This window comes from Marmota monax, unplaced genomic scaffold, assembly GCF_021218885.2.
Source record: "Marmota monax isolate L192 unplaced genomic scaffold, Marmota_monax_Labrador192_F-V1.1 WCK01_AAM20220418_F8-fsc00299, whole genome shotgun sequence".
In the NCBI taxonomy this organism is placed as follows: Eukaryota; Metazoa; Chordata; class Mammalia; order Rodentia; family Sciuridae; genus Marmota; species Marmota monax.
Genome location: NW_026694371.1, coordinates 1,075,687 through 1,084,820, shown reverse-complemented (window position 1 = coordinate 1,084,820; position 9,134 = coordinate 1,075,687). Strand labels below are relative to the sequence as shown.

General features: G+C 37.6%; 1 pseudogene; it reads left to right on the top strand.

The window, feature by feature from the left end:
- The first annotated feature begins 5,977 nt into the window (after positions 1-5,977).
- Positions 5,978-7,973, top strand: LOC124109256 (MAP/microtubule affinity-regulating kinase 3-like; annotated as a pseudogene).
- Positions 7,974-9,134: the final 1,161 nt, after the last annotated feature.

Sequence of the window (9,134 nt, the reverse complement as noted above, 5' to 3'; positions counted from 1 at the left end):
CTATAGAATTCTTATTTGCCCAGGCACTGCAGCCATCACCAGGTCATGAAAACAAACCAACCAGCCAAAGACACAAATAGATGACCAAGTAAAAGCACTGCTGCCACTGGTCTGGAATATCAATTCAAAGTCTTATACTTCTAAAACCGAAATGGTGCACTACTCTAAATTTTATAGCCATTGTTGTATCCAGAAAATGTATTTGGTTAGTGTTGCTACAATTTTTACACCCAACCAAAATAAATTCTTCATAGGCCCCGCCTCTTCACATAACAAATGACCTAAGTTTCTGGAATAGGTGCACTGATTAGTACAACAAACATCATCTTCCAAAGCACTAGTTTCAAGAAAACAAACATCTGGGGTTTTGTTTAGTTTTGTTTTGTTTGTTTTTAATTCAGACATTCTTAAGGAGGGAGTTTAAATTGTAGGCAGTCAAGAAAAGATTTTACAGGATGATAGATGCCAGGAAATCAAATTGATTTTGTAAAGTCAGTAGTCAATCAGCAACCGTTGGATATCTTCAATAACCTGTACTGACATTCTTTTATAGTAATGAATAGAAGTTCTTAATACTGCAGCTCCTTGCAAATCCTGGCAGATATCTCTAGACCTGAGTAAGGTAATAAAATAAGTGCTCTATTATGTCAGATTTGTGCCAATATCAGGATAGGTTGTTAGGTAAAACATCAATGTGCGGAGGAAGAAAGACCAAGGTACAGAGGCCAACTCAATGTTTGGTAGGCAGGGATAAATATAAGCCTTGCAAAGGAAAAAAGTTCTCAGAATTTGTGTTATATATATTCAGAATATGTAATGTAATGTAATACTCTAAAATAACAATTGTTTTTTCACCAGGGCTGTAAAATTGGGGAGGGAAGGCACCAGGGACTGACATAAGTGTAGATCTTCAGTTCCATTAAGAGTACTATTGTCTTTTCTTTTAACTGTCCATGTATGGCTCTTATTTGGCTATGACTGTTTTTTCTAGGTGTTTAAGATCAAGCTGGTCAAATTGAACTTATTCCTAACTATTGTTAGATTCAGTTGAGTTCCCTGAGGGGGTTATTCTTGGGAATTTGAAAGAAGCCTCTTAGCTCCTCTAGTGTCATATGTCAGGCTGGGTCAGGATCTGGTCGACCACATGGCTTCCCTTCAAAGCATCAGGGACTTCTCACTCTCTTAATAACCCTCCTATTTGCAGCATGTGCACTGATTAGCTTTGTGTTGTCCAGGGTCTCATTGGTCCCCCCGATGGGGAGGTCACATGGCCCAGAGTTGCAAATCCTTTAGAGAAGTCCCATCATTCCCTGGGTCTGAGCTGTCATCAGAAGGCAAGAGCCAAATACTGGCTTATTTTTTCTTTCTTGGGCCTTTTATTTCCTTATTAAGCTTTGGTCTTAAACATCCAGCAAGCCAGTTTCACCAGTCTTAAAATTAGAATACTTGGGTTTAACTTTAATATCTATATTGTTACAGTAATTCACCCCTTTTATTTAATTGGGTTCAGAATTAGTACTGGCAGTTAGCCTTACATCCTGTCTGTCTATGGATAATAGCCTATTATCTCAAATTATTTCATTTTGTTTTATTGAAAGTTGTACTTCTGTAAGGCAATAAGTCCCAAACCTTTACTTTAAATGTTAGTTTGAAGAACACCAGATTGATAAAATAAATGTTCTTCTAAATCTTGTACTTTAAAGACTTGTAAACTTGGAAAATATGAAGACATTTAGTATACAAAGAGGGCAGTAATAACACCACAAATATACTGAAATTTTTAAACCAAGTTTAGTTTTAAAAGAAAAATTCAAGGGCTGGGGTTGTGATTCAGTGGTAGAGCATTCACCTAGCACATGCAAGGCCCTGGGTTCAATCCTCAGCACCACATAAAAATAAATAAATAAATAAATACATAAATAAAGGTATTGTGTCCAACTACAAATATATATATAATATGTAATGTAAGGTAATACTCTAAAATAACAATTGTTGTTTCACCAGAGTTGTACAAACCCTAATTCCTTTAAGACCAGTTGCTCTAAAGAATAAACCTTAACAGACACAAGATATTATCTTGATAGATAAGAGCAGATTAATGTTTTAAAAAATCTATTTTACTTTAAGCCATAGAGAATCAAACTTCTGTTAATATAAGTACATTAATATTTCACCTTAGGAAAAAGCCTAATGTTAAATAACATTGACTATGCTAATTATATATATCTGACTTAGTTACACAAATTTTTTGAAATTTACCCTCCACAAACCTTCTGCAATTCAGACATTTTACAACTTTACCTTGCCATACAAAAGCCTTTCTTATCCAGAAACATTTCATTTTACTTCCACTTTCCATATTAAAATATATTTCATATCTAGAATCTTCTTGTATCTCTTTCCCAGCTCTTGGTCCTTTTCCTAATTCAAACTCTAAAACAATCCTTTTGAAATTTCTGAATTTAGACAACTTAGTCCACTTTAATAAGATACAATATTTTATATTTTATAGTACTTTAATTGAAACCCAACTGAAACTTTTTATACTCTGTGAATATAAATAACACTTGATAGAATATTAACTCTTAGAAACCTTGTTTTAGTGAAAACCCAGACACAAATAAGTCTTAAACCTTTTTGCATTTACCAAATTATGAAAACATACATAATTTGTAAATATATTACCTTATGGAATTTAAAAAGTTAGGATACTTGATTTTATATTTAGCAGTTGATGCCTTAGCACTTCTACTTTTTAAATTAATCATATTTCTCCTTAAAAACACATTTATGAGGAATCTCATTTAGGTTAAATCTAATTTATTTACATATGTATACACAAAAACACAATATAGAAGTATACACACAAAATAGACTGGAGAAAGAGATCTTGTAGCTATTTGTTGTAAGAGGAAATTTTTCTAATGCTTTAAAGTTGGAAATCTTTAACTAATGTATTCAATAAGTTGAATGATTAAAAAGATCACCTTTTGAATATTTTTAGCAAATTTTGATTATTGAGCACTAAGCTTACAAACAGAATCTCTACGTACAAAAGTCAAGGGACAAATTCAACAAATGAATAATGTGTGTATAGGCTTTCTAGTCTTAATTTGAAAATTATGAAATTGTTGTATGGAACCTTGATTGTGAAAAAACTTGATGAACATTTAGTTTTAATTAGAAAGTCACAGATTCTGTGCTCTTGCCTTTGTTATTGTGTACTTTGATAGTAGCATACCACACACTGTGTAATCTATAAAGAACTGAAATTTATATCATTCTGCCTCAAATACTTTATAACCAATATAAGGACACTTTGATATGTACAGACTTGTGGTATTTTGATTTTTATAAAATGTTTTTTTTAAATGAGTTTTTGACTAGAACCATTATAGTAAATAAAACCATTACTTATTTTAAATGGAACTATTGTTTTAGTAGAATCATAAGTTTTTAACAGTACCATTTATATAGATAAACCAAGAAAATAAAGCTAATTATCAGCTCATATAAAATATTACAAAAATGTATAATTTTATTATTGAACATTTCTTATGCCCTTTTTTTCCCATGCTCAAAATGTTTCAGTTTGAATATTAAATTATCTGGTAACATCATAAAATTCAGACAAAATAATTCAAGTTTTTCAGTGGTCATTTAATATCAATAAAACAAAAAAGAAAAAGAAAACAATCTGTCAGATCCATTGAAAGCCCCTGAGGGAAGGTCCTTAAGACTTAAAATCTTATAATGACATTAAACATTTAACATTTATTGATGCTGTTAAGATGAACATGAATCACTAAGAAAAGGTAAAATTATTCACAGTACAGCCACTTAATGGGGGAGAATATTTAATAGTTATTGTACAAATCTGATATTGATCTTGATATTGCTGAAAGCTCAGTCCTTGTCCTTGATGCCAATCCAATAAGGAGGACACAATTTTGAGAAAAAAAGAAAAAGAAGTCTCATTGCTTTGCTAACAAAGGAGAAACACAGGAGACTTCTGTCTCAAAGGCTGTGTGTGATTCTGCCTATCAGCAAGAACACAGGGCTTATGAAGAGGTAATTCAAAGGCTACATTCTACATGTTCTCTGTCTGAAGTTGGAATTCACTTGTTAATTTGGGAGAAAGTCATTTCTGAGATCTTCTGGTACCATCCCCAAACTCTGGATTCCTTTGGTGTGTGTGAACTGCAGAAAAGATAAATCTGCCTGAAATGGGGAAAAAGGTAATCTTGCTCCCCCTGAAATGAGGGAGGAACAGTGAGAGAAGAAGAGAAAAACACATATCTATTTTAAAAATGAGTTACAGGGGCAGAGCAGAAAGAGCTCCATTCAAAGCAAAAGGTGAACCACTGTTACATTGACACCAGATGTATATAGCACTTTTAGAATATAATGTGTGAAAGCATTCAATATGGACAACAAGACTGCTATTAACAAGGAAATGCTGCACCAATGTGCATGCGCCCATATATATATATATATATATATATACACACACACTCTCCTGGTAATTAAGAATACAAATACAATGGTAAACCATTTATTCCACAAGTATTTAATGAGTACAAACCATATGCCAGGCACATTTTTGAATATTTTGTATTTGTTCAAAAAATTACTTAATTTCCAAAAATCATACCATAGGGTAAGATGTAAAATTTCAGCAGATGGAGTGCAACTGCACTTGTAATTGCATCAGGGTTTATTTTGAAAATGACTAGTAAGTCTTAACTGGCCACATGTGTGACACATTTTATTTTGTTTCTTTACTGATATTAAAAAGCCAACATGTTCAATACCTGAAGTAAATTAATAATCTCTTTTAAAGATACAGGTATTTGGCAGAAATGCAAGACAACTTTTATAAAGAAGAGAGGTGAAACTAGTATTTGCATATTGTGGCCCATAAATCTACAATTATTGAAAAAAGAAGTTTTGAAGACTTTTGAAAGACACTAGGAAAAAAAAAAAGCAGAAGAGCAATACACTAGAGCCTGGGTCCCTGACCTGTTATCAAAAACCTTGGGCATTGTCCCTGATGGCAATCCAATAATGAGGAGAAGGTTTTGAAATAAAGGTAGAAGGAGGTTTATTGCTTTGCCAGCAAAGGGGAAACACAGGGGACTCCTTTAACAGAAGCTTTGATTCTGCCCATAAGGGAAAAGAGAGTGTTTTTAAGGAAGCTTTTCAAAGGCTCCATTCCTGGTGTGCCCTGACAGGGGGTCCCAGGTGCATCCTGATGGAGTGTTATGATTAACTAGTTTATTTGGGAGATCATCATTTCCTAGTTCTTCTGGTGTCTTCTCCTTCCTGTGGAGAACAGATAACTGAAGGTAATCTTGTTCCCTGTATCCAGGTTAAGGTGGGAGGTAGAGAGAAGTGGGAAAGGAAAATGTTTCCCTTTTAAAAAAGGCAACCAAGGTTATATTCAAAAGGTAAAGTGGACCACTCTTACAACCCCAGTGCTTCCCCCAATCAACTTCACCATCCAAATTGACTGGTAAAGTGTGTTTATGTCCAGCTGCATATTTCTGGAAAAAAAATAGTTTTTATTTTCATCAGGTCCTGACCTGCAAACTGTCAAGTTCCATAGACAGAGTAACTGCCTGTATCCTTGATCCACTTAGGGTGCATATGATCACTCTTTAAGCAGTCAGTACCTTTATGACTGCATTGACTGTGAATCCTAGAAATGAGTGGACCTAGAACTACTTCTCATTTGCCTTTTGGTATTCAATTTACCCAGAGCAATTATTTGAACTGGGCACTATTTTGGGTTGTAAAAGGCATTTGTGGCTATTTTTGATAGCATTCTTTCCCCAACCTATCTCCAACTCTTTTCTTGTTTCCCCTTCCTTTGCCTAGCCCTCACCTATCCTAAACATGTCAGTGATACCCAGACCCACTGTATTGATACCCATATCATTGAAGATATTCAATGAGAAAGAACTTGGGTCAAACTATGCACAACTTGCATGGAGATAGACAGTCAGAAGACACCTCCCCCTCCAGACACTCTGGAACACAGTGTAGAAAAACCATAGCTTCCTCTACAGGTGAGCAGCCTCGCATTGGAAATTACAGAGTGGTGAAAACTATCCGCAAGGGGACCTTCATAAAAGTCAAGCTGGCCCATCACATCCTTATAGGAAAACAAGTGGCAATAAAGATCATTGACAAAAGACACCTGAAGCCAGAAGTTCTACAAAAGCTATACAGAGAGGTCAGAATCCTAAAGATGTTAAATCATCCACACATTGTGAAGCTCTTTGAAGTTACTGACACCAAAAAGCACTCTGTTTGTACTGGCGTATGCCAGTGGAGGGGAAATTTTGAACTATCTGTCTGAGAAAGGGAGACTGTAAGAAGAGGAGGCAAGAGCTAAATTCCAGCAGATTGTGTCTGCAGTCCAGTATTGTCACTAACAGCAGGTAGCCCACCAAGACCTGAAGGTGGAGAATCTGTTATTAGAAGAACAGATGAACATCAAGCTATGGATTTTGGACTCAGCAATGAGTTTACATTTGGGTGTAAACTCCACACGTTTTGTAGCAGTCCTCCCTACGCAGCCCCAGAGCTCTTCCAGTACATAAAGTACAATGGTCCAGAAGTCGATGTGTGGAGTTTTGGCATGGTTTTGTACACCCTAGTCACCGGGTCGCATCCTTTTATTGGGGAAAATCTAGAAGAGTTAGAGACAGAGTGTTACAAGTTTGATACTGAATCCCTTTGTACATGTCAACATAATGTGAAAATCTGCTGAAATGCTTCCTGGTTCTCAATCCAACTAAACAAATCACTCTGGCCAGAATTATGGGAGACAGATGGATCAACAGAGACCATGATGTACTCCAACCCTTTGTTGCTCCAGAGGTGGCCATCTCCCACAGAATCATCTGGGTTTGCTAAGATGCAGCCAAGCAGGGTTCTCAGAAAGAGCACCAGCCAGCCTCCTCACCACAAAGTGAAGTGAAGCGTTTCAAGTCAGAAGCAGACACAGTACCTGGACCATGCTGGAATTGGGCCATATCTGACCAGCACTGCCGATAAGTCACCTTAAAGAACATCAAATGGCCTCCAAGAAATCTCGTGGCAGTGTTGTGGGAGAAAAGGGAATTTCTCCAGCCAGGCCCATACCTGGGATTACCACCAGCCCCAAGGAGCTGGAGACTCCTGAATTCAAGAAAATGCCTGCTGCCTACAAGAGCAGGACACCATCTGGAGGGACAACATTGTGGAGTAAGTACATTTGCCACAAAACAACCAAAGTAGACCGACGTTCAGTGAGCCAGAATGGTCAGAACAACAGCACCTTCCCTGGTCAGAGCCCTCCAGTGACTTCAACCCACATTGTCTGAAGTACCTCCACCTGGGGCTACATCTGCTTCCCGAGAGGCATTGCCCTTCATAGAATGTTCTGCTGTCAGCCCCAGGAATCCCAAACTGCAGCACATGAAGGTCCTCTTGCCTCACCCAGCTGCTTCCATCAAGCTGAACCATTGTCCCAGACGCAAAGAAAAGGCACCACTAATGTTTTTTACTAAATTAACATCAAAATTTACAAGAAGACCTCCAACTGAGTCTGAGAAGACCCTGAGATATAAGAATTCAAGTCATCATGTCTCTGCTGAGCAGAGAAAGGAGAACCAACAAGCAAAATTTTGCTCCCTGCACCTCACCTGGAGCATGAAACTCACTAGTGCCATGGATCCTAGTGACATCATGAGGGAAATCCACAAGGTGCTGATGCCAACAACTGCCAGTACATGCACAAGATGCCTTTTCTGTTCTTCTGCATCCATGGAGATGGGTACACCGAGAAAGTGCTTCAGCGAGAGATGGAGGTATGAAAACTTCCCAGACTGTCTCTGAACGGGGTCCGGTTCAAGCTGATATCAGAGAAATTCAAGGCATTCAAAAATATTGTTTCTCAAATTGCCAGTGAGCTAAAACTGTAACACAGCCATTATGATGTAAATTAAGCAGCAACTTGAAGTGGTTTCCTCAACACAGATGGACATATAAAATAACATTTAGGCAATTATTGGGAGCAGTGTTTAAATTATGGTTCTTTATTGTCCTGGGAAGTGAAGCCCCTCATGGGAATACTTGATACAAGGTGCTGGCCAAGTCTGCCCAGTACTTGGGTGAAGACCTGTTCCAAAGGAAATTCTGTGCCAACCAAGGCACTATTCAGTTCTTGAACTTGAGGCTCAGATGGCAGGGCTCAGGAGAGGAACATTATGGGCACAAGCTGCAAATCATAATTGGACTAGTCATACCTATGACCTTGGATTTACTTGCTATGCACAAATTTTCTCACAAAAATCTTCTTAATGATAAAACTTATATATAACAAACATGTTGAGCTGGCTCATAGTCATTTCACTCTACCAGAGTGTAATACACAACCAGTTCCAGCTTTTTCTCCCCTTGGGTTTCTGTCTTTTCTCATCCTCCATGGCCCTCATCTGGTTTTCTCAATTAACCACCCTGCAGGTGGCAGCAGATCGGATCCAAACAGGCTATTACACTGTGGAATGCAATGACCACAAGCCATCTCAGTGTGATGAAGAAAAGGGTTTTTGTGAGAAAGTTTGTGCAAAGCAAGCAAACCAAGGTCATAAATATAAGCAACTGATTATTATTACCAGCTTGCTTTAATAAACTTCTAACTCCCACATCTGGCATCCAAACCACATGGTCAAAAAGTGAAGAACTCCATGGCTGACACAGAACCTCTGTTTGAACAGATGGTCCCCATAGCACCTGGGCAGTCTCAACAGGTTCTTTCCCACTGAGAGTGCCAAAGACAGCCATTGCCTCTGCCATAGAACATTTCAAGAACCCTAATCCAGGGCTTCAGACAGGCATTGTCATTTCCACCTGCCATCTTCTACATCATGACAGTAAAATCTGAGGAAAAGAATACCAAGCCTGGGAGTAGAAGCTGGACATTACTATGAATGCCTTAAAGTCATGGGAAACCAAAAAATTAAGAAACAAAAAAGACACATTTGAGACCTGCAAATTCTAACACTGGAGTGCTCCATCAGTGGCTTTCAGTTCAGAGGTAATCCATCTCCATTAACATGCTCTCCACTTTATGTGGCCAAGAC